Genomic DNA, 27,328 nt, shown 5'->3' with positions numbered 1-27,328 from the left:
GCCTAATATAACCACATTCGCTAGAAAACACGTACGGATATGGTGACGTTACGGATATGGTTACTAGGTAAGTGTAGAATTTTTGCCGCGAGTTCAACATCTCTGATTTAGACTGGTATCCTAAATTGTACATGTAAACTTTGCAATTTGGAGGGTTCTAGTGGCTGCCAAAGATCAAATCGTCGGACTAAAAGATAAGATCGTCCATGTGGCTGCTGATGCTGGTAAGGGTGCATCCTGGAGGCAGACCTGGAATATCCCTTCAATTTGCCTTGAGCACAGTGACTTGCCACTGTGTCTGGAGCATCTAGTACCGAAAAATGGTTCTGTACTCAAGCGGATGACAAAGCTGTGGAATAAGAAGATATACATTCTGAACTATAGAAACCTCCAGCAACGCCTCCACAGAATCACCCGTGCCACCTCCTTAAAGCAGCATTCCTGGTCGGTGCAGTATAACGATTTAAACACCAAACAGAGGGCTCTTACGATGTGATATTCTGAAAAACATTTCTATTAATTAATAAATAATTCAGCGTTCGACAATCTAGGGAGAATGCTAGAAATTGTCGTGGTACTTATTTAGTTTAGCACCGGGTCTGGCGTATAGTGCAAGAAATAACTTCACCAGGCCAAACTTTAAGTGGGCCCCAATCTGCAGTCAAAGGCTAAATGGTGTCGAAATGGCTGAGGTTCCAGTCGAGTTGACAAACCCTATCTATAACGGTATGTGTGTCACGGAGCTCTCCATACTTCACATGTAGCGATTCAACTATAAGTTTGTAAAATCAATCTTCACTGGGTCAAAGGCTCCAACCTATACGAAGTAAGTAGGAATCCGATACATCTGAGTACGCAGCTGACAATCCTTACAGCATGACATCTCAGAACAAGAAGTTATCGGCCTGATGAATGACGAAGTGAATGGCTCGCAGACTGTGGAGTTTATAGGGCTTCGATCGAATATGGATGCATGCAGGGAGATTCAGGCGCCACCCAGATATGGGCTAACGGTGTGCGCCATGTGGCCTCACAAGCACTCATCACTGAAGACAAAAATTAGTGTCAGAGAGGAGTGTTGCAGTGACGAGGCCATTTGGTGCATACTGCTTTGCTACTGAAAGTCGGTCTCAAAAAATGGTTCAAATGGCCCTGAGCACTATGGGACTCAACTTCTGAAGTCATTAGTCCCCTAGAACTTAGAACTAGTTAAAGCTAACTAACCTAAGGACATCACACACATCCATGCCCGAGGCAGGATTCGATCCTGCAACCATAGCGGTGTCGCGGTTCCAGACTGCAGCGCCTAGAAACGCACGGCCACTTCGGCCGGCCAAAGTCGGTCTGTCACAACACGAAGGTATCAGGACCTTCCCATTCTAACACTATTCTGTTGAGTGGTTTGTTTGTGTGTGTGTGTATGTGTGTGTGTGTGTGTGTGTGAGAGAGAGAGAGAGAGAGAGAGAGAGAGAGAGAGAGTGTCGGAGAGAGAGATGAAGCGTTTGTGTGAATGTGTATGTGTATGTCAGCAAATATTGTTACAAGTACCATGTCCACAACTGCTCACTGTGTGTGCTTGCAAAAAAATATTGACTATATGTTTTGAAGGTAAATACGTATAATCATTCTCCTCCTATCTTAATAAAATGTATCTCTGCTCTTCTAAATATTGCATAGTTGGTCGGTTGCTGTAAAAATAAAATCATTCTGCATGTATGCATCATCTTTCCAAAAAAAATTATTGTTACTGGTGTAATGTATTCTACTGTTTTAAATACTGTACAGCTGATAAGTTTCTGTTACGCAAATAAAATTTTCTGCACTTACAAAATCTCTCTTTTCGAAAAACGTATTGTTTTGAGTAATAAACCATGAGCAGATTTTCTATATCTGTGATATTATTATTTGATCCACTCACAAATGAACTTATTGTAGAGTGGAAGGAAATACTAACCATATTATAGAACGTTTTAGCATTCCCACAGAATAATTCAGCTCCACAGAAGTATCCAAATAACGGTTTCTTATATGCTTTGAATTGAGATTGAATCATGTTCAAGCCTATAGGGTTGCAACCCTTGTTCACTAAAGTACGAGCAGCCCTTAGCGGCTCGTCATCTTACTTACGACTATTCATGACGTCGCCTTTCCGGCTTAGATCTTTTTTAATATGTGACTTGTAAGTACTGCATCTTTTTCCAGTCAGTACAAACTTTAATTTTATTAATGTATTATATGTACTTAATATGTTTTAGAACAGTTAGTCTAGTTCTGAAGACGACGCTCATATTAGCGTCGAAACCTGGTGAATTTTGACTTTATATTTGTGACCGAGGGCTTATTTGTTCTTATAAAATGTAGAAATTTATATATACACTTCATTACAGCACACATGACGTGCAACAAACTCGGACACACAAGTGAACATAGTACATTTTTATTACAGCACACATACTTTGCTATAAACTAAGAACACACATGTACTTACCCTATGATAAATGGGTCATATTACTATTCTACACACACACACACACACACACACACACACACACACCATCATTTATACAAATAAATATATTAACTTGTATGAATAGTGTGAGTGTGGGGGAGCTTCGCCTCATCCCCGAAAAGGACCCGCTTATTGTCTTGATGTGACCGACAGACAGTGTGCATCTCATAACCCTATGTTGCTAGGTGTTATGTCATGAGGATTATCAGCATCACATCCAGACATGCTGAATACATGGTAGTGGTACATTATCACCTCATATGGATTGCAAACCTTCACACAACAGACGTTGTCTGTATCCATTTAAATTAACTTTGGGTTTGCAAAATGAGTTTTTGCAAACTCATAATGAAATTGGTAAATGTGGAGTTTGAACAGGTTCAGTCTACACACATTAACATAAACTCGTTTCGTGAACTCTATCGAACTCTTAGCAATCTGTAGAGTGATGACGATCTTGTTGAAGTTTGTGGCCACTTTCAAATTTGGCCTGGCAGTGTAATTATTTGTGCCATAACTCCCAAACTCATTTCATTATTAAGTAGATTTCGTGATGGTTTCTCAAATTTTACATTGGCTTGGCGAAAGTTGCATTATTCATTAATTTTAAAAGTTCTTATCAAAATCACTTGGTGCAGAAACCCTCACTTTGCTGCTAATATCAAAATACTCCTTCAACCAGCCTGTTTCTTTCAAGATGATAGCGTGGGTTACTCTAACCAAATCCATTCCCAAACAGACATTGCTAGAGGTTTCTGTATCGCGTGATGTATTTCTGTTTATCCCAGAGTGGCGTCATCAGCTTGAAGAGGGAGGTAACCATCTCACAGAACTACTCGCTCTGGACATAGCAGCAAATCACTGTGCACATCATGCATACTATTAGCTTTTGCCGTTTCTACCTCCATGTGTGAACCATAACCTTGTGTCTGCTTTGATGACAGAAAAATGGGTTGAATCCAGTGGATGGCTTGATTTTGCCTTCAACTGAGGTGTGCATGGGATTCATAGGACCACTCTCCCTCCAAACCTACGGATGCATTACCTGTCAACTTATACTTTCCAAAATGTGGTCGATTAATGACCTTCTTCCTGAAGTTAACATTACTAAAGTCATTAAGAATAAATGTAAAATGTAAATATCTTGTGATTAGGGCATCCCGTCGCGTAGACCGTTCGCCGGGTGCAAGTCTTTCGATTTGACGCCACTTCGGTGACTTGCTCGTCGATGGGGATGAAATGATGATCATGAGGACAGCACAACACCCAGTCCCTAAGCGAAGAAAATCTCCGACCCAGTCGGGAATCGAAATCGGGCCCTTAGGACTGACATTCTTTCAAGCTGACACTCAGCTACTGGGGGCGGACTATTAAGAATAAATGGGACTCTGCAAGAAATAACATCATTAAGAATAACTGGGACTCTTCAAGAAATAACATTAGGTTTGCTCACTTGAGGGAGGGCTGCCTGGTATAACAAGGGTAGACATCCGGTTTTAGTGCACATGGGAGATCAAGTCTACTTGAAGATCGGTTGGGTACAAAGCAAAGGGGGGGTGGGGTTGTGAGGGGGCATATGGTCATTCCTAAGACGTTCCCACAGTTTGTGGAACGGTACAAAGTGGTCCGAATCACTTCCCGAGTGAGTGTCATTACCCAGGACCATTCTACAGATAAATTAAGCAAAACTCATATCAGTCTGCTTAAGGTCACCACTGGGAGCCAGGATGCTGAGAATACCAACATACTTCTCCACTTCCCCCTTCTTCCACTCCCACCGATTGTCCCGTGCAATTTAATTTGTATGCTAAATTCCATTACTTGAAAGGGCTACGCTGCTGTAGGCATTCATCATTGCGTCTTAGGCTGTTTGTGCAGCCGTTAAGTGTAGTTATTTGTCTGAACAATTGAAGTTATTGACCTGTAAACGAGAACGCCGTATGGCAATTAATGATCCGTGCTGCAAACCACTTATCTCTTTAAATTATTTTGATAAAATAAGGCAGACGATTTTCAAGATATTGAACATGGCTGCGCTACAGCTACTACGATGCAAGAACTTCAATGTATTCGAAAGAACAGTCAACCACTTACAAAACGTAGGTTTATTAAACCTTGACCATGGTTTCGACTGTTTTAAAACCGTCTTCTTTAGAAGATATAGAACGTAAAATCATATTATTTATAGTCAAAGTCAGAGTCATCGACTGTCTAGTACATGCGATCCACTTAATCACCATGCAAATACATTACATAAAAGTAGCAGCCGTCTGTTGTAGGGCTTTGTCACAAAAATTTTAAAAACTTTTTTTTAAATATCACATCTTTGACACATGGTACATTAATATTTAGTATGCCACTGGAGAGATTTGTATAAAACTGACACTTAAATACGAAACGTGGCATCAGATCCTATAGAGTGTCAATGTGACTTGCGCTGGCGTATGGTGGTTAACTGGATGGTATGTACTAAACGACTTCCACTTCGTCTATAGATAATGTGATTTTACGTCCTATATCTTCGGAAGAAGATGGATTTAAAAACGGCGAAACCATAGTCAAGGTTTATTTTATTTTTTTATTTTATTAAAATCTTTATCTTTTTAATCACCTTGCACACACGCAGTTTAAGGATTGTATTCCTCGATGTTGTGAGCTTTACATTTAACTACCCCCCTTTTCTTGTAGTGAACCACTGTTGAAGTACAGGATGACCCAAAAGTCCATTAACATTTGGAAATGCACTAATTTACGGAATAAGTAGATTGAGACGTAAAAATGGACCCACATGGGATTCATTGAAAGTAAAACCGATTGCAGAAACTGGAAAAAAGATGGCGCTGGACAGTAACACGTCAGTGACGCCACATAAGAGTCGTTATAGAATGAGTCGCAGTGAGAGAGGGAGTCAGATCGTCCCTAGCCTGGATGATAAACACCTGCTGGAAGGTACGACTTCTGTGCAGGATTGTGTTCTGCCCCATACTGATACATGAGTGAAAGACCTCTTGGGCGTAGCGTTTGGTGATGACTGTGCGCTGAGCAGCCACGTTCATTATGCTTGGCTTCCCAGTTCTCCATACCTGAATCCGTGATTATTGATTGTGCTGTTATCTAAAACCGCAAGTCTACGGCGGACGTCCGTCGTCATTAGGGGTACTAAAAGACAGCGTCCGACTGCAGTTTCTCACCATACCAACAGATATGCTGTACAGTGCTGTTCACAATGACGAATGTCGGCCGACATGTTGAAAATGTATTATGAAGAACATCGTCTTTACTAAAAACCAGTTGTCATGTTGTTTATTGCGTTTTGTCATATGAAGCGCCATTTGTTGATCATTTTGTGCATTTTATTTGGTTTTAGAGAAATACTATAATATTTTAAGCATGTGTGTGTGTCAATTTTTACCTCTCTACCTGCGTTATTCAGTAAAGTATTGAATTTTTAAATATTTACGTAGTTTTGGGTCACTCCGCGTATATAGTTTTCTTAACCAACACCTTATCTATCACCAACCAGCTCTGGCAGACTTACAGGGCTGTCAGAAGAAAGTATTACGAACTGCCTAAGGAGAATGGTAAAGAGTGGTGCAGAGGCATGTAAGGTGGAATATTGTTCTTGGAAAAACCGGAAGCAATTGAATGTAAAAGGGAAGTGTTAATCCAGTGTCCTCGTTTCTCGAGTGTAGGTACACCTTGGATGTACTCATGTTTTGCACCAAACATAGTTATCATAAATTCCTACGAAAATGGGAAGCTGAAGGGTATGACCAGAATGGAACAACTGGACAGCAGTATACTGATTGATTATACGGTTCGTGACGCTGCAGGCACGACTTTCTATCTCCTAGTTACTTACGAGGACGCAACTTTATTGCTCGTAGAAGCCATTAGAGATGCTGCCGTCCCAAAACCTAACCTTCCTGAAGAAAACAGTGAATCGGGACATATTACTCCCGGTAGATGAACTTGTAGCGAGACAAAAAGGAGAAAATTCTCCAAAACCCTCAGGAAAACCGTGATAGACTACGTCGCTATATAATGACTAGTTGTGTAACATGTTCCAGTGCTGCGGTGTGTAATCCACTTTTGCATCAAACGAAGGTCTATACGCTGGTCAGAGTCACCTGTACACCAAATACCCGTTGAATGGTTTGTTACCAGAGATGAGGATTAATAAATGAGTATGTGTTAAACCAGCAGATAAGCTTCTAACATAAAGACTGTAGGCCTGTAAATAATGACTTCGATAATGGTCAAGGTGAGTAATCAAATGGACTGAGTATAAAATGTAATTTTATTAGATTAAGAGTCAATAAAACAGTTATTCAGCTTCGTGAGAGCAGAATGATAAATAAAATGCACAGAGTAAAATTACTGGTGTCAAATACGTACCACAAGATTGTTGACGATATATTCCAAGCAGAAAAATTCGAGGTGAATGTTTTAAAATAAGGAAGAAAAGTTGCACTCCGGAATAGTAATCCCAGCAGACACCAAAAATCTGTCAAGTTCTTCCCTGGCAACATCAGAAGCAGCTCAGAAGGAGTCAGTAACCGGCGAAATACCAGAAGCGCTGATCGAGTAGCAGTGAGGACGGAAGCCATTTGTAACACTCCGAACTGGACGAGTCCTCAAGCAAACGAACGTAGCAGAATGACATCATGGCAACGGAAGGATACTATCTTAATGGTGAATGCACTGAGTGTCGCAAGAAAACCCAGACATTTCGTAAGGGTACCCATTCTGTTGCCATTGCTGCAGAAAATAGTCTGAAAGGCGAAGTGGAGAAAACCTAAAGTGGCCAAGAGAACTGACCAAACAGGTAAACAAGGACATATAAAGTCATTGCTGCCCCACATATCATCGTACATGATCACATCGAACGTAAGTACTACTCATCTTCTTCTAGATTTCTGTTCAGTTGCTGTGGTCCTCTCGAGAGGGGACGCATAAGTCGGTTGGCCCTCCACTCAGCTGTCGCCTTCGAATTTTCATGGAGCACCAAGTGTAGTGGGAGGGACCTGGCCGCTGTGGTCTGCAGTGCCTACTACTGAGCCAAGACAGACTACTGTGAGTGTCACCATTCAGCTGGCCTTCTGGAAGCCTTATCAACAGAGCCTAGGAACAGATCATCGTCCATCATCTTGAGCGTTAGCCACTGCTGCTGCGGCTCTGTCTGATTCCTACAGCTGATACCGAGACTCCCTTCTAACAGGGTGATGCGGCTTTCCTCTGTATGATTACACGCACTCCAAGCAGGGTTGGAGGTTCGTTGATTTCACCGTCAACGGCAATGCTCTGGAGATCAGTTAGCAGAGCTGCGGACTAACTATCTCACGCTGGCTGTGTTGATGGGGCTACTGGGGTCGTTATCCACCCGTGATGTAGCAACCAGCTAAGTGACCATCGCTGCTGTTGCGAGACTGCAACGCTTGCACACGTCATCAGCTGCTGCCCAGAATTTCGCTCCACCAGCATGTATAAGTAGCCAGATTTCTGGGAGAGGCTACGATGTACTTGTGGTTAACAAGTATACAATTGATAGCAATGTTTTCTTCACGCTTTCGAGGGTCTGATAGTTCCTTATGATCATATCCCAGACGGCACAATCCAGACAATTGTATGGGCCATGCACCGGCCCTCTAAGAGGCAAAAGCGATACAGCTCTTCAACAACTGCATTTGAGCTTCCGTATCTAAGAAGTTTGACTTGATCCCAGAAGTAGGAGTGTAAGAGCCTCATTCAGATCTGGGTCACAGTAGGCTGCTGAAGATTTCTACCAAAGGAACTAAGTGCAGGTCGGTAACAAAAGACATGAGGAAGAAAATGAGCTTTCTGCTAGGTAGTAGCCATGGCATATGGTAAAGGGAAAATTAGGAAGAGGTTATCAGGGCACAAGTTTTGTGAAGACAAGTGTTAGCCTTAGTCAGGTGACACAGGGGATTCGTGCAAGAATTTTGATAAACAAGATCAGGTGATTATAATAGGTGCAGTACGGGTGATCGGGATGGAATAGGAGTAGCAACTTTACACACAGCTGTGAGTTCTGTACATGTCCTACAGCACCATGGCCAGCCCTGAGTTAATAGTACTGTGACCCATGTGAACAATGAGCTGAGTAGGGTGCTGGTGACGAAAATGATATCTCACACGAGTGCGGTGGCTCTAGCTACAGGGGGAGATGGGGACATACTAGAGATAGCAAACACCTGAATAAGTCGGGAAAAAATGAGTTGGCTGAGCTTCTCTACAAAAATATATGGTAGACCACTGTCATAAAAAAAGAAGATTCTTGTGGTTAATAGTAACAGAGGTGCACGTTTTTCATGTTAGAAGTATGAATCAGGCACCCTGCTGTGAAATAATTTAAAATAACAGAAGAGCTCTACAAAATACTTAAAAATGCACAGAAAAGTAAGGTTAGCTTATTTCATCAGAATATTAGAGGAATGAGTCATGAGGTAGAATAGCATCTTTTCTGTTTGGACAATTTTGTGAGTATTGAAAAGATAAACGTCCTGTGCCTATCTGAGCACCACATAACTGTAGTCTTCTCAAAATTGCTCTAGGATTCACAGCTACGAAACCTGTAGTCGCTGCGACCAGACCAAGTTGTCAAACCGTTCATCCCACGATAGCAACACTGCTCGCTTGCACTTTGTTAATAGTGTCAGGAAGCTTGCTGTCCTGTTGGATCGTTGCACCCTTTGATTTTGTTTGTTTCCGTTTTTACTGTGCAGGCGTTGTTTTACTATTTTTTACTCTTGTTTGTTGCGTATGGTTCTGAACAATGTCTGAAGTATTTCGTCGAAAGTTATGAGAGTAAAAGTTCCAAGCCGTGTCTTCTTCGTGCGATTGCCGTACGAGGTGAGTCGAGAGCCCTCCAGAAGAACAGTATAGATCTTACGGTATCATTACAATGTTTTTAACGTATGCAACGTAACAGAGATGCGAAAAAGTCTCACGCTAAAACTTGCAGCTGGTGTGGCCCTTTTGGTTTTATTGTAAGATCTATACTGTTCTTCTGGAGGGCTCTATCTTTTTACATGGGCTGTGAGGGTGGTCCAGGCGGTTGGCTGGCGACGTGGGTGTCCATCCCTTATAGTAGGGCCTTCTAGCTCAACATGGATCTGCTCTCGGCTTCTGTTCTCGTTTCTCCCCTCGGAATTGAGTCTGTCTCACGGTGGGAAGGTATGACATGCATTTAGGCATTCTTGTGTTAGTCTGTGGTATTCCATTTGCTCACTCGTTACTAGTATTACTTCGGTAAATTTAATGTCATGGTTTGTTCAGAGCTATGTGACATACCGCTGGATTTGCTTATCATGTCAGGGTTTTTATGGAAGGTGTTGGATTTGCCTGACACCTCACATATCACCACCCTTCGAACATAATTTTTGCATTGAAGTTACGCAATTATTGAATCGTTGTCTAAGTCAGTCAAAAATTATTCCTTTATCTAAATTTTGTTGCCTAGTGTTCAGCCATGTTATTCTGGTTCAATGCTAGTTTGTATTATTAATTTATATTTTTATATTCTTCCACATTATTCTCAAAAATATGTTTATATAGACAAGAGAAGAATATTTTTATGCTATTATTATTATTTTTTTTAATTAGTTTCTTTCTTTATTTAAGTGTGAAGTTTGTTTTTTTAAGAAGTTTCTTATCGAAAGTGAGGAGTCTTTCACATCGATTTTCCTTAGAAATACTTTTTTTTATATAAATGTAGTAATTAAGTAAAGTCTATTCCTAACACATTTTCTAAACATCATGTACCAGTAAAATGTTTTTGTTTCTCGACACTCATTTCAACATTGTTACACTAACAAGTAAGAACTATTTGCAAGAATCGCTTTGACAAAGAAATATACATACACAAGTATTGAGATATTATCCTAACAAATGGTACAAATGTTAAAAAAAAAGGGAAAACATCCAATAAGATAATTTTTTATTCATTGTTTTTATAAGGAGAAAATAAGTAAAATATTGTTATTCTATTGTTTTTATGAGGAGAAAATAAGTGACATATGGTTTTAGTGTTTATTATGCCTTACTTTTGTTCTTTATATACTGTCCATTTCAGAACTTATGACTTATTTTTATCGATAGTCTATTTTTTACTTAAGTCCATAGTCAATGACTGTTATTTTGTAGTTTATTAGCTGTCTGGTGTGCTTAACTTGTTTAGTTTTTCACAAGTTCCTTTTGCACAATTCCTGCATCACATAATTTGATTTCACACATTCACACAATCCTATGAATGTTTAAGCATGAGGTTGGCGAATGTTTTTGCACGAAGGTGATGGACTTGAGTGAGATGGATGTGGGCAAGTATTTGATGTACATCTTCGTTCATCGTTCCTTGTTGGCTTTGCAACAGTGTGTTGCTGTTGTGGAGGTCCCATAATGGAATGGCGCTGTGAGTGCAGAATCTCGTGCTTTACTTGCTTTGTATGCGTGAAAGTCATCGTTATGTGTCGCTGAAAGCAGTCGTTTTTCGTTGTGATACTTCGCAGATGACTAGACTAGAGTACAATAGGATACGGATTTGGGAAGGTATGTCGTCTATTCTTCACCGATCTTCTTTCTTGGTCTCAATCTTGCGAATCTTCAACTTCTGTTCTTCCTGCTTTCTCTCTGCTTCTTACTTGATTCTTGGTTCTTCTTTGGGCAGGATATTGGAATATTTATTGATAACTAGTCGCTTTGAAGTTCTCCTCTTAGTAACAGTTTGATAAATTGTTTGGATGCGTCATTTTTACTTTGTGAAAGTTTTCTCAGTTTCGTGCATCAGCGTGCTGTTTAATAGCAGTAGTGTGACTTTTACACATATTTTTTTGCCAGTGGTGGCTTGCCCAAGCGGTCTTCTCATCGGGCCGTTTTTTGCTCACTCCACTGAGTCGGGGCGTCCCGGGGTTTACGAGTGGTGAAATTCTGGTGTTTGCTTGTCTGTCCCTTCAGCAGTAGATTTACAAGTGCCCTTTGTTGGTCTCACTGTCCTTTCCCTTCTCTCGACACTTCTGCCTTGTAGGAATTGTGTCTTGCTAATTACGTCCTTTCCTTTCTTGATACTTCTCCGGTTGCAACTTGTGGGTCGTTGCATCTGGTTTTTTGCTGGAGTTTTTTTACAATGGTTCTTACAAAAAGTTTTACGTATATTCATCTAACATATGTCTAGTACCTACATTGTTTTACACCTTCTTAAAAAGCTTTACTAATTTCGGTGCCCTTTCCATGTTACAATTCTAAGATATTTTGAGTCTTAACTTCTACAAGAATCCTCAAATTCGTTTTTTATTTTTTGTGTAGTGTCATGGTGTATAGCATTTTAGTATTTCATGCTGTTAGAATATCTACGCATTATTCCTTCACCTTAATCTATGGTACTATTGGTGTTATTTTTGTTTTAGTTTTTATTGAAACTCCTTTCATTTTCCCACCTTCCTCTCTCTTCATTCTTCTATCTCCTGAAGATCTTATCTACAACATAAACTTGAAATATTGTGCTGATTAGTTACCAGTAATAAAATTAATCTTCAAATTTTTTGATATGGCTCACATGGTGAAGCCCTAAGGTTTTGCCTGTTTTTGGGTTCATTAGTTCCACAGCATTATCATGAGCAATTCGGTTAATTATGACAGATCCATTGTATGCAGCGTAAAACTTATGTATTTTGTGTTTCTGTTTGCTGGAGAGATGGTGTGTTTTTTACAAATACTTTCTGGCCTACTGAGAATGTTCTTTTAATTGCTGTTCTATCTCCTCTTTCTTTTCTTTTAATGGCTGCCTTTATGATGTTGGAGAGTGCTGTTGCTATGACTTGTTTGTGCTGTCTATATGGTACAATAGGAAATCAAACAGTTTCTCTGGTTATGTTTGGGGGTTCAATATTTTTAAGTACAGTTACTGGAGGTAGTAGTGTAGTGCTACGTGACATTTCATTTATTACTTCTTGAAAATCTTTAAGGTATATATCTCAAGTGTTGTGTCTTTTGCCTGCATATAATCGGCATAAAGTGCCTATGTCCTTCATAGATCGTTCTGCTGGATTTACGCTAGGTTTGTACTTGTAGATGGGTTTTATTTTGTGTTGTTTTAACGTGTTCTGCCATTGCACTGATTTGTATTGTAGGCCATTATCGGAAATTATTCGTTCCACTCGACCTACTTGTCTGAGAAAATCTTGTCTAAATGCTTTACTTATAGTAAGACCCGTTGCCCGTTTTAATGGTGTCAAGGTAACATATTTTGATGTAAGTTCCAAAACGACAAATATGAAAATATATCCACTTTTTGTGCGTGGGAGAGGCCCATCAAATCTGTTGCAGCTATTTGTTTTAACTTTTTAGGGATTATTGGAAACATAGGTGGTTTGGTTTGGAAAGTGTCGTGTTTAGCCCTCATACAATTTTTGCATTTGACTAATACTGTTCTAATTCGTCTTTCCATATTAGGGATAATGGCTTGTTTGTTTTATTTTTAAAAAGCATTTCTTTGGTCCAAAGTGGCCATTACTTAAATGTGTATACCATATGTACTTATTAATTAGTTCATATGGGATACAAATTAACCATTCATTCGTTGCAATATATCGTCTAAAAAATAAAACATTGTTTTTTACGAGATAGTGCTGTCAAATATCTGGAAAATCCTTATTTCTCCACTTGTGTTTGATTCCTAGTATTTCGGGATCCTTGTCCTGTTCTTTGCCCATGTTTTTCAATGCTGTCGTAATGTAGTTTTCGAAAGGTACTTGTTCATATAGTACATTGTAAACTGGTCTTCTGCTGCTTCCAAACCTATGTTATTGGATTCACCCTGTGGACATCGTGATAAGGCATCTGGTAATACATTCGCTGGTACTGGCATGTGTGTAATAGTGAAGTAAAATTCTTGTAGCATTAACATCCATCTGGTTAACCTCCCATGAGTTAGTTTGGCGGATAACAGAAATTCTAATGCTTTATGGTCAGTGTATAATTTTGTTTTTCTTCCGAATAGAAAGTATCGAAAACCTTGGAAGCCCCATACAATGGCCAATTCTTCCAGCTCCGTGACTGAATAGTTTTTCTCGCTTTTTGTGAGTACACGACTGGCAAATGCAATTGTTCTATATGATCTTAGCCCTGCCTGTTCGTATTCTTGGAATAGAACAACTCCTAAACCTGTTTTCGCGCTATCAGTGGCCATACAAATATTTTGTGTTAGATTAGGATGTTCTAAAATCGGTGCTTTTGTTAGTGCGTTTTTTACTTTTAAAAATTCTTCATTGGCTTGTTGATCCCATACCCATGGCGTGTTTTTTCCAGTCAATGCACATAGGCGTGGTGTTGCGAGAGAGTCGATCCAAATAAATTTTTTATAGAATCCGGTGACACCTAGAAATCCACTGAGAGTTTTCTTATTATATGGAGTACAGAATTCTTTGATTGCCGTTAGTTTTTATGGGTCGGGCATTACCCCTTTCTCTGAAATTATGTGTCCTAGAAATTTGACCTCTCGCCTTCCAAATTTGGATTTTGTTATATTTACTGTGACCCCATGCTCTTTCATGATCTGTAAAAACTGATTCATTGTGTCGTTGTGATGTTCCCAAGAGGGTTCTGCTATAATCACATCATCAACGTAACAAGTAATTTTTTGTAAAATTTCAGGACTGAGTATAGTATTAAATCCCCTAATAAACGGTGCTGATGATATGTTTAAACCAAATGGCAATCGTTTAAACTGGTAACATCTACCGAATACGATAAATGCTGTAAATTTTCTACATTCTGGGGCCAATTCTATTTGCCACAAACTACTCCGTAAATCAATTGATGAAAATATCTTAGCACCATGGAAGTTTTGTATCAATTCCACTAATTTTTCTGGGCGATCTGTCTCAGTGATTATGACTGTGTTGATCTGTCTGGAATCAAGTACTAACCTGATGCTCCCATCTCGTTTTTGCACAATATGGAGCGGGCTGTTATATGTGGAGGTAGCTGGTTCAATTATATCATCATCTAACATTTTAGATATCTCCTGGAATACTTTATTCCTGTAGCTTAATGGGATTGTATAGGGTGGCACTCTAAATGGTTTGTGCTGTTTTACTTCAAACTTGAACTGAATGTGTTTAATACTGCCAGTCTTAGGTGAAAGTGCCTCTGATTTATTTCGTAAAATACCCTCTAATTCTCTTTTACTGTGTTCCGAAATATGTTGAACTTCTTGCAATTTTTCGTCGATTTCTTTACGGACTTCTAACATGAGTTGAGGCGATTCCCCCTTTTGTGCATACCATTCTAATTCTTCATCCTCTTTATCTCGCATCATTCTTAATTGTTTGTTTATAACTGGTATTTCTTCAAATTTTAGCTTTTGCTCAAAGAGAAGTGTGACATTCTCGAATATTACGCTACCTTTCCCAATATCTATAATCGCTCGTCTCTCTTTTAAAAATTCTGCATCTATAATAAAATCTACAGTTAGTTTAGGTATAACCACGAAGTTGGCTTAGATCTTTTGATCTTGACACGAAAGAGTTAACCTTGTTTGTCTCGTAACTTCCGCAGGATTGTTTCTAATAGGACCTCTTACTTTAATCTTACGTGTTTTCAGAACTGGCAATTCCTCATAGGCATTACACTGCATGAATAAATTTTCTGAGATCGCGGTCAGTCCACTTCCGCTATCAGTTACAATATTGACTGGGATATGCTTTACCATAGTCTTCAAAATTGGTTGAATTTGAAAGGGTTGGTTCTGTTCTTTTTCTTGCATCAACGAATCCTCCACTGAATCATACATGAGTCTTTTCAGGACTTTCCCCTATGAATTCGAACTTTCTGTCTGATAAACTTCGACTGCTACTTCTCTCTCTTTTATTTCTTCTTCTCTATTTCTTCCTTCATTTACGCTTTCCTCAACATGCTCTGCTTTTTCCTCATCCTCGTCTATCTTCTCCTTCTTCGTCGCTACTTCCACATAATCGCATCTAATTGCTCTAATTATCGCTTCAAACTTCCTTCGTTATATACGTTGGGTTGTGTGCCCACTAGTATCTCTGGTGGTTTCGATCCGGATTGCATTTGCAGTTTCCCACCAGAGTATTATGCCGCAGTAAACCTCTGGAAAGTAATTTAACCAATGGCGAAAGAAAGGCTCTGAGAGATTTAAATGCAGATGAAGACATAGTGATTGTTCCTGCTGATAAAGGGAATGCTACGGTCGTTTTAAATACAGAAGATTATCAAAGCAAAATTTTGAATCTTTTAGCGGCAGGGCAATACAAAAAACTTAAGAAAGATCCTACAGCCAGCGTACTACGGAAAACAAATAATTTGATAAAATCGGCCACTTCTATTCAAAAAGAAGAAAAAAGAGCTTTATTGAAGACTGAAGCTATGTGTCCTAGACTCTATGGCCTACCCAAGGTACATAAGAAGGACCTTCCTCTGAGACCGATTGTTAGTGCTATCAATTCTCCGACGTACGAAATAGCAAAATATCTAACAACTCGCTTACAACCATATTTAGGAAAAACGGATTCATATATAAAGGACTCACATCATTTTATAGAGAAAATTGAAGGTTTAATTCTGACTCCTGAAGATATTTTAGTAAGTTTCGATGTAGTATCTTTATTTACTATGATTCCAGTTAATGAAGTTATGGATTTTATAACGGATATTTTTCCAGAAGGTCTGACTGCTCTTTTCAGACACTGTCTTACTTCCAGTCATTTCCAGTGGAATAATGAGTTTTACGAACAACTTAATGGCGTAGCAATGGGTAACCCATTGGGTCCTGCAGTAGCTAATTTCTACATGGAGAAATTCGAACAGTCAGCCTTGGAAAAAGCAGATAAGAAACCATCCCGCTGGTATCGGTATGTAGACGATACATTTGTGGTCTGGCCACATGGTAGAGAAGCCTTAGGCGAATTTTTTGATTACCTTAATAATATAAATCCAAGAATCCAGTTTACCATGGAGAGAGAAAATGATAACAAAATACCGTTTTTGGATGTTTTAGTTATGAGACAGACGGATGGAAGCTTGAAACAACAGATTTTTAGAAAAATAACGCACACAGACAGATACTTACATAAAAACTCTAACCACCATCCAAAACAAAAAAGAGGTGTGATTACAAGTCTCGTTGACAGAGCCAGACGGATTTGCACGCCGGAGTATCTAGACGACGAATTAAAACATCTGAAGCACGCTTTTGAGAAAAATGGCTACTCAAAGAAAGAAGTAAGCAGAATTCTGCACCCAAACAACAAAAAGCTTAAGGACAAGTCCGAAAAACGATGGAAGAATACAGTTTCTCTCCCTTTTATAAAGAAAGTAACGGATCAGATTGGAAAGATTTTAAGTAAACATGATATTAGACCTGTTTTTAGACCAACGAAGAAAATTTGTCATTTTCTTCGGTCTGTAAAAGATAAACGCGCTCCTCTATCAGCCAGTGGCGTATATAAAATTCCGTGTACATGTGGTAAAGTTTATGTTGGAACAACAAAAAGAAGCGTAAATACACGGTTAAAAGAACACAGAAGTCTTTGCCGATTAGGAAAAACAGATAAATCGACTGTAGCAGAACACGCTTTTCAGCCAGGAAATCATCAAGTGAAGTTTTCCGAAACAAAAATTTTATCTACGACGACGAACTATTACCCACGGCTTTGTAGAGAAGCAATTGAAATATATAAACATAGGGATAATTTTAATCGGAAAGAAGAGACCATGAAACTTAGTGATATTTGGACAGTAGCACTACAGAATTGCTAGACAGTTTTATCCGTGACAAGGTTACGATCGATAGTTAAGTTTTATCTCTGACAAAGGTTATCTCTGCATATCACGTGTAACTCTGGTCACGCCCACTTTCTACGATACATAAGTCGCTCTCAGACGTCCGACCCGTCAGTCGGCAAGACTCATCGGAGGAGAAACACCCCTCTGAAGATGTCCAGCGAAGCACTGGACGAAACGTCAGGAGCTGAAGAGTTTCATGGACCACGACCTTACATCCCGCAAGATTTACCAGAAGATATTTCATCTGATCGTGAAAGCCTTCATAATATTATAATTCATAACTTAATTATGCTGTTGTCTCTCCTAGAATGTCTCATGGTCTATTGAATACTTTCTTACTATCTATCGTTGTAGCTACTGTTTTCGACTGTTTATAACTTTTAAAAAAATTATTAAGAAAATTTTTCAACAGGATATTTTTCTGAGCTAGTTAGGCATGTGGTCGACCTTCAATCATGGTATTTTACCTTCCTGGCAGGGTCGCCATTCTCTAACATTCTGCATGGTGTCTGTTTGTTTTAAGTCGTGTCTCCCTGCCACTTTCGTGCAACGACGCTCTGAACTTGTTTTTTAGTGAATTGACTCGTTTGAACCTGGGACCTGTTGCTGGTAAGGAGACGGCAGACCACACATGACATGTAGAGTTCAGAAGAGTACAATGAGACTAGCGATGATGTAACCAAATACTTAACGGTTTCAGCGTCAGCTCCACTGCTCTCCCTGTAAAAGAATCTTAACTAACTAAATTGAGTTGAAGGGGTTCAAGTCTTTCCTATTTTTAGTTACCTGGTAAAATAAAGTCGAAAAAGCAGTTACGTTTACCATTGGAAATTTTATTCTCCTCAGAAAACAGTGTTTATAAATTGCACTATTGATAAAAGGAAATATTTTAGTACAAGATGATAAAAACCAACTCCGTTCAACAAAAATGTGAACGAGTATTCCCTGAGTGGGTTTCCAAGTTCTACAATGTATCGAAGGATGACCTATGCCATATTACATCTATAATCTAGGTTTAAATTAAGTTTCACAAAAGAGAATACTATCAAAATGGTCTACAGTGACCCTCAATTATCTTTAATTACTTATTGAACTTGTCGTAAATTACAGTGGCTGATGTGGCTTCTCAATAATTATATAACAGAAAAATCATTGCGTTTCTGATTTTAACTTACGTAGCAAATGTGAATACCATGAGCTTTAATTGACGATCGACACTAGTATTACGCAAAAAGGGGGTGTAACAGATGAGACTTCTGCAGTTCTGAGTGAAGCTATATGCGCTGTTATGCGGCATCGCCTGTGTTCATTACCTTGTCGTTGGTTAGGCAGTGTCAGGGGGCGGTGGGCGGCGCAGCTCTATACAGCTCGCCGTCTCGGAAGCAACTCCCTCCCAAATTCTCCTTACTACAATTTACTGAAGTTGGTTTAAAAAAAACTATATGGCTGTGTTTTCATCTGACCAATCAGGGTCTCAGTGTTAACCTTTAGCTCTGCCTACAAAAATTCTGACTATCCAATGAGAGACGTTATACTTTCCGTGGTGGGGTAATGTTTTTAACGTTTGCAATGTAACAGAGACGCGAAAAAGTCTCACGCTAAAACTTGCAGCTGGTGTGGCCCTTTTAGTGTTATCGTAAGATCTATACTGTTCTTCTGGAGGGCTCTATCTTTTAACATGGGCTGGGGGTGGTCCTGGCGGTTGGCTGGCGACGTGGGTGTCCGTCCCTTATCGTAGGGCCTTCTAGCTTAACACGGTTCTGCTCTCGGCTTCTGTTCTCGTTTCTCCCCTCGGAAATGCGTCTGTCTCACGGTGGGAAGGTATGACATGCATTTAGACATTCTTGTGTTAGTCTGTGGTATTCCATTTGCTCACTCGTTACTCGTATTACTTTGGTTAATTTAATGTCACGGTTTATTTGGAGCTATGTGACATACCGCTGGATTTGCTTATCATGTCAGGGTTTTCATGGAAGGTGTTGGATTTTCCTGACACCTTACAATGCGTAATGTGAATGTTAATATGTTCGGTCCACATCATTATGTTTTATGAGGGAGATGATCCACTGAACTTGAAACTGAGTGACTAACTGACCTTTGAAACATAAAACAGTATCGATTCTACGTAGCATGGATTCAACATGTCTTGGTATGTTTCAAGGCCTATCCACTCATAGATTTCATAAATCACAGACCAGCAGTTTGCTGGCCTGAGTGAGTCCCACAGTGTTGTTTCGGGTTGTTGACCTAGACATCAACGTCATATCACTCTGCTCAATCCAATGTAGCACAATTCTTGCCGTGTGTCACGGACAAGTCTCCTGCCGAAAGATGGCATCGTGGTCAGGGAAGACATAAAGCTTGGAGACACGCTTGTGGACCAAAATGATTTTCATGTAGTGCGCAGTTGTTGTGGTGCGTTTAAATACCATCACAGGTATCATACAGCAAAGGTGAATGCATCCATAGGATAATACAGCTCCCAACTGCATGCAGCCACGGTGTGGTCGACCTTTCGAATAGATGTTCGTCTGGATGACGACTCAAAGGTCCCGTGCCCACTACAATCGTAACTGATGATACCTTGGACAGAATTTCTACAGAGCCCCGGGTTCATCAATGTGCGCTGAACGGCTGCTCCTAAACGCCCGTGGTTCATTAGCAATGTACTCCGTGGTAAGATACACCACAGATCGCCTTCTATCCTGTTTTACAAAGAAGGCAAGCCTCCATTCTAGTCGTTCTGGGCTCAGACATTGATGTTTAACACCTTGTCGCGTACTAGATATTTCACCGTCATTTTGATTACTTTACGAAGATCTTCACGACAGTAGTTTGCAGACGGATGACCACCTTCGCAGTTTCGAAGATGCTCATTCCCAGGCACCTGCAATGTCAATCTGCCCTTTGTGAAAGACATTTACACTTGTAGATTGCCACATATTCAGTGAGTTCCGTCTGTACAATAACTTCACATTCCTCACACCGCTGCTCATGTAGCCTGAAAACATTGCAGTCTGAAAAATTGTTCGTAATCCCTCTGCGGCTTCCTGCCCTTCTCACAAATGAGTAACAGTCTCCAATATATCTCACAGCTCTGATACGCTTACACTTTTGCCCTTGGCGCATGTAGTACGGTTATATAATAAAAATCTCTTCGTGCTATATAAATGTTTCCATTGGTTCTAGTATTGTGTTTGTAACACTTGTATCTCTGAGTCTTCTTTCTTGCAGACATTTGGCTAGTAGGAGGTTTAAAAATTTTTTAATAGAAGAGCCGTAACGTTACAGCGAGTGCAGTTATACAATTAAGTGCTCGCCATGTTTTCGAATAGTTGTATGTCTTGTCATACAAAACTGTGTTAATATTTCATCCTTTAGCTCGCTAAAATTTTAAAATCAGAACACGATGAGGTGCTCGGCGTATGGCGTAACAGTTGGATACCATACCTTCGGAAACAATGTTAACATTTGTTCCCCTAGCTCGCTAAAAATTAAAATTGGCTGACCTAATTTGACAGATCAAATATATTAAAGTTTGCACACTCGAGTAAAACATCGCGATCTTTTGTGCTGTCGGTGATAAGGAAGTACAATTTATAATGGCCGTGTTGAAACGCATTATTCGATATCTTGAAACGAAATCATACTTATATTCGCCGCTTGTGTCATTTCTCCCAGAATGGCTGCTATTGGGCTGTCCACTGGGATGTGGTTCGAGATCGTTTACGTTATTTGGTATCTGTTTATCTTCTTCAGTTGCCATTTTGTGGTCTCCCAAGATTGATACATCCGAAGATGTCAGAAGCTGACGGAATGTGAAATGCTTCGTTATTTCACGCGACCATTTGCGTGTAAAATCTTTTCCGCAACATACGCATCTTCATTCACCCGACCAGCCGGCAACGGAGTAGCTTCAGTTATGACATATCAAACCTACGTGGACTGACGTTGCCATCGGTCAGTATTATAGAATGTTGTGAATCCGGTGAATCTAGCACCGTATGCACTGTGCCGAAATTGCTACCTACGAGTCTCAATGTACTTTGCTCTGCTGAAGACGCTTAGGATGTAGGAAACGAATTTTGCTATATACAAGTGGAGAAGCGCAGCAGAGCCACATCAGATTTTTCAAGAGTACACAGATAAGTACATTTACTGACTTGGGCGGTTTTTTAGGTTAGAAGGCCTCGGGAAAGTACGGGGTGGGCTGCAATCGCAAATACAGGACGTACTTGGATCAAGGAACAGTCAGAATTGTAGTTGTAAATTGTTGTAGTTGTGCTAGGAAAGTCCCTGAGCTTCAAGTGCTAATAGAAAGCACAGAATCTAAAATCGATATAGGTACACACAGCTGGCTAAAGCCTGAAATAAGTTCTGCAGAAACTTTTACGAAGTCTCAGACGGTGATCAGGAAAGATAGATTAGGCAGAATTGGTTGTGGAGTGTTTGTGTCTGTCAGTAGTGGTTTATCTTGTAGTGAAGTCGAAGTAGATACTCCGTGCGAATTGGTATGGGTGGAGGTTACACTTAACAGCCGAACTAAGTTAATAATTGGTTCCTTCTACCGACCTCCAGACTTCGATGATATAGTTCCTGAACAGTTCAGAGAACATTTGAGTCTCGTAACAAATAAATACCCCACTCATACGGTTATAGTTGCTGGGGACTTCAACCTTCCCTCGATATGTTGGCAAAAATACTTGTTCAAAACCGGTGGTAGGCAGAAAACATCTTCCGAGATTGTCCTAAATGATTTCTCCGAAAATTATTTCGAGCAGTTAGTCCACGAACCCACGCGAATTGTAAATGGTTGCGAAAACACACTTGACCTCTTACCTACAAACAATCCAGAGCTAGTAGGGAGCATCATGACTGATACAGGGATCAGTGATCACAAGGTCGTTGTAGCTAGGTTGAATACCGTTCCTTCCAAATCCACCAGAAACAAACGCAAAATAATTTTATTTAAAAAAGCGGATAAAGTGTCACTAGAAGCCTTCCTAAGAGACAATCTCCATTCCTTCCGAACTGACCATGCAAATGTAGACGAGATGTGGCTCAAATTCATAGATATAGTAGCAACAGCAATTGAGAGATTCGTACCTCATAAATTGGTAAGAGATGGAACTGATCCCCCATGGTACGCAAAACAGGTCCGAACGTTGTTGCAGAGGCGACGGAAAAAGCATGCGAAATTCAGGAGAACGCGAATTCCCGAAGGTTGACTAAAATTTACAGACACCCGAAATTTGGCACGGACTTCAATGCGAGATGTCTTTAATAGGTTCCAAAACGAAACATTGTCTCGAAATTTGGTAGAAAATCCGAAGAAATTCTGGTCGTATGTAAAATACACAAGCGGCAAGACGCAGTCAATACCTTCGCTGCGCAGTGCCGATGGTATTGTTACCGACGACTGTGCCGCTAAAACGGAGTTATTGAACGTAGTTTTCCGAAATTCCTTCACCAGGGAAGACGAATGGAATATTCCAGAATTTGAAACACGAACAGCTGCTAGCATGAGTTTCTTAGAAGTAGATACCTTAGGGGTTGCGAAGCAGCTCAAATCGCTTGATACTGGCAAGTCTTCAGGTCCAGATTGTATACCGATTAGGTCCCTTTCAGATTACGCTGATACAATAGCTCCCTACTTAGCAATCATATACAACCGCTCGCTCAGCGATAGATCTGTACCTACAGATTCGAAAATTGCGCTGGTCGCACCAGTGTTTAAGAAGGATAGTAGGAGTAATCCATCGAACTACAGACCTATATCATTGCCGTCGGTTTGCAGTAGGGTTTTGGAGCATATGCTGTATTCAAACATTATGAATCACCTCGAAGGGAACGATCTATTGATACGCAATCAACATGGTTTCAGAAAACGTCATTCTTGTGCAACGCAGCTAGCTCTTTATTTGCACGAAGTAATGGCAGCTATCGACAGGGGATCTCAAGTTGATTCCGTGTTTCTAGATTTCCGGAAAGCTTTAGACACCGTTCCTCACAAGCGACTTCTAATCAAGCTCCGGGCCTATGGGGTATCGTCTCAGTTGTGCGACTGGATTCGTGACTTCTTGTCAGGAAGGTCGCAGTTCGTAGTAATAGACGGCAAATCATCGAGTAAAACTGAAGTGATGTCAGGTGTTCCCCAGGGAAGCGTCCTAGGCTGCTGTTCCTGATCTATATAAATGGCCTGGGTGACAATCTAAGCAGTTCTCTTAGGTTGTTCGCAGATTATGCTGTAATTTACCGTCTAGTAAGGTCGTCCGAAAACCAGTATCAGTTGCAAAGCGATTTAGAAAAGATTGCTGTATGGTGTGGCAGGTGGCAGTTGACGCTAAACAACGAAAAGTGTGAGGTGATCCACATGAGTACCAAAAGAAATCCGTTGGAATTCGATTATTCGATGAATAGTACAATTCTCAAGGCTTTCAATTCAACTAAGTACCTGGATGTTAATATTACGAACAACTTCAGTTGGAAAGACCACATAGATAATATTGTGGGGAAGGCGAGCCAAAGGTAGCGTTTCATTGGCAGGACACTTAGAAGATGCCACAAGTCCACTAAAGAGATAGCTTACACTACACTCGTTCGTTCTCTGTTAGAATACTGCTGCGCGGTGTGGGATCCTTACCAGGTGGGATTGACGGAGGACATCGAAAGGGTGCAAAAAAGGGCAGCTCGTTTTGTATTATCACGTAATAGGGGAGAGAGTGTGGCAGATATGATACGCGAGTTGGGATGGAAGTCGCGGCGAGATCTATTTACGAAATTTCAGTCACCAAAATTCTCTTCCGAATGCGAAAATATTTTGTTGAGCCCAACCTACATAGGTAGAAATGATCATCAAAATAAAATAAGAGAAATCAGAGCTCGAACAGAAAGATTTAGGTGTTCGCTTTTCCCGCACGCTGTTCGGGAGTGGAATGGTAGAGAGATAGTTTGATTGTGGTTCGATGAACCCTCTGCCAAGCACTTAAATGTGAATTGCAGAGTAATCATGTAGATGTAGATGTAGGTGTAGAATATAGACCTCCTTTTCTCCTTCCTGTACCAATTACCAAATACAAATACGGTGCAAGATACACAAATAAATCATTTAAGCCAATCTCCAGTACCATCACAATTCCCTGTTAACAATAATTCAGTTTTTGAAATCTGCACTGCCTAAGCTTTCAAATACGGGCCAAATGAACAGTTTTCTTCTTTACACACGACAAGCGGACAACTTCCCGTTGTCATTTTACTGCGTTTCAAACGAGGTTCGGAGATCGAGGCACTTTCTGAAGTACCTGAAGTCACAGTAAATCAAGTACTGTCAGATGATGTCTAGCAGGAATATCGCTAATATGTTACGCACATCCTATTGGAGTGTGCATCTGTTGCTTTCTTGAACCAAATAAAATTGTCCCATTCGTTTCGACATAGGATTATGAGAAGTGCAATTCATGTAATCGGTAGACTCGTGGAGTATATACATTTGGCCAGTAATTGTTAACTTATTTTAGGGTTTCTTATGATGGTAATGAAAAATAAGTATTTGGAGTAGGTATTAAAATCCATGGAGAAGAAATAAAAACTTTGAGGTTTGCCGATGACATTTTAATTCTGTCAGAGACACCAAAGAACCTGGAAGAGCAGTTGAACGGAAGGGACAGTGTCTTGAAAGGAGGATATAAGATGAACATCACCAAAAGCAAAACATGGATAATGTAATGTAGTCGAATTAAGTCGGGTGATGCTGAGAGAATTAGATTAGGAAATGAGACACTTAAAATAGCAAAGGAGTTCTACTATTTGGGGAGCAAAATAACTGATGATATTCGAAGTAGAGAGGATATAAAATGTAGACTTGAAATGACAAGGAAAGCATTTCTGAAGAAGAGAAATTTGTTAACATCGAGTATAGATTTAAGTGTCAGGAAGTCGTTTCTGAAAGTATTTGTATGGCGTGTAGCCATATATGGAAGTGAAACATGGACGATAAATAGTTTGGACAAGAAGAGAATAGAAGCTTCCGAAATGTGGTACTACAGAAGAATACTGAAGATTCGATGGGTAGATCACATAACTAATGAGGAGGTATTGAATAGAAATGGGGAGAGGAGAAATTTGTGGCACAGCTTGACTAGAAGAAGGGATCGGTTGGTAGGACATACTCTGAGGCATCAAGGGATCACCTATTTAGTACTGGAGGGCAGCGTGTAGAGTAAAAATCGTAGAGGGAGACCAAGAGATGAATACACTAAGCAGATTCAGAAGGATGTAGGTTGCAGTAGGTACTGGGAGATGAAGAAGCTTGTACAGGATAGAGTAGAATGGAGAACTCATCAAACCAGTATCAGGACTGAAGACCACAACAACAACAACAACATGATGGTAAACGTGCTTGTATTCATTTCTCTTAGCTGAAAACACATGAGATAATTACCAGTTTATTTAAGAGGTGAAGACAAACTTATGTTTTGAGATACGGACACCACAGTAAAAAAATTTGCGAGAATGTACAGAAATGACTTGCAAAGTATTGATGACTTACGTCGATACTGAAACAACGCGACAGCGGTTACTGGAACCTACTGATGCTTCAGTCTGAAGAGTAACGGTCCAATAATCACGTTGTGTTCATTTGATTTTAAACTGCCAAGAGACAGCAAATTGTATTCTTCCGTCGCCTCTTCTCAATATTTCAGTCATTTACCCCTTAGCCTATAACCATATCTTTCTCAAGGTCTTCTGTGTTTTGATTTTGTCTAAGATTCAATCTTGTCTTGACTGGCAATTCCAAGGCATTGTCTGTAATATTGAAAAGTACGTACAAGCTTGGGAAAAATTCCGTACTCACTTTAGTAGGTTCATGGATGTGGAATCTTTGAACGAAGTCTCTTACATGATTCATCTATTACATCAAGTTTATTTATAAAAAACTGTTTACTTCAGTATTTGTTCCGACCAGTAAAAGTGATATGTTACAGAAAAATTACTGCAAGAAAGTTAGTCAAAGTTCATCTCTTCAGGAATAACTTCAAAAATCAATACTTTCGTTATTTGTTGACTCGCGTTGTATTTGTATTCATTCTCTCATACTTGCATTAGAACACATGGGAAATGGCACCGTGTGAGTACGTAAGCTACTCACAGAATTATGGTACGAGATCGGTAAATGAAAGGACATGATTGTTATATGCAGGAAGAAACGGTGTAAGAAGCGTCAAACATTGTACTTGACTAAAAGTGATTATATAATTCCAGTATCTATGAAGAGATGCCCAAAACTTTTATCATCACGAAATAACGAAATGAGGAAGTTCATGTAGAAAAGCTAGTGTGGGAGGCCAATGGAATTTAGGAATCCTGTTTCACTAACAAACATATTTGTGTAGTCTTGTTGAAAAGAATATACACACTGTAGAGTAACTCACGTAGCACCTTACCATTAAAAGATTACATCAATTGGTAAAAAGGAAAAGCTCGCTGTTTTAAACATTTTTCGTTACTCTATACATCCTTATCACCTTTATTCATGCGTCAAATTATCAAATGTGCACAGATTCACTAGTTGCACCAATTGCTGAGCTAACAGGCGATGGCCGATAGCTCCACATTCAAGGTCTCATTATCTCAAAGCAATACGATTACGTTTTGGGAGCCTGAGAGATAAATGCTGTTATCTGCTGGCTCATATAGTGAGGTCGTTCATCAAGAAACAATTCTCAACACAGAGCTCGTAAAAGAAACCCACACATACAATGGTGTTCTTCTCTTCTGTAGTTAATCTGTTTATACTTGTCTGCGTAGTGGTCTTGTCGAAGGTAAAGTGCAGCAGCAACTTGGCATTCCTTAATGTTACGTTTTAGTCGTAAATAAGCACTATTTTAGCCTTTTGCTTCAAAATGTGCAGTTTTTTCTAGGACTACTCTGCAAACACAGTTAATACACGTTCAGGATTTGATGTTGTTAAAATTCATAGTGCGCAAGCTTTGTAAA

General features: G+C 39.9%; 1 pseudogene; it reads left to right on the top strand.

The window, feature by feature from the left end:
- The first annotated feature begins 6,764 nt into the window (after nt 1-6,764).
- LOC124788807 overlaps nt 6,765-27,328 on the top strand; it is a 66,211-nt pseudogene continuing 45,647 nt past the window's right edge.

Source organism: Schistocerca piceifrons, chromosome 3 (assembly GCF_021461385.2).
Source record: "Schistocerca piceifrons isolate TAMUIC-IGC-003096 chromosome 3, iqSchPice1.1, whole genome shotgun sequence".
NCBI lineage: Eukaryota > Metazoa > Arthropoda > Insecta > Orthoptera > Acrididae > Schistocerca > Schistocerca piceifrons.
Note: the sequence above shows the minus strand (reverse complement) of the source record. Positions and strands in the feature narration are given on the sequence as shown.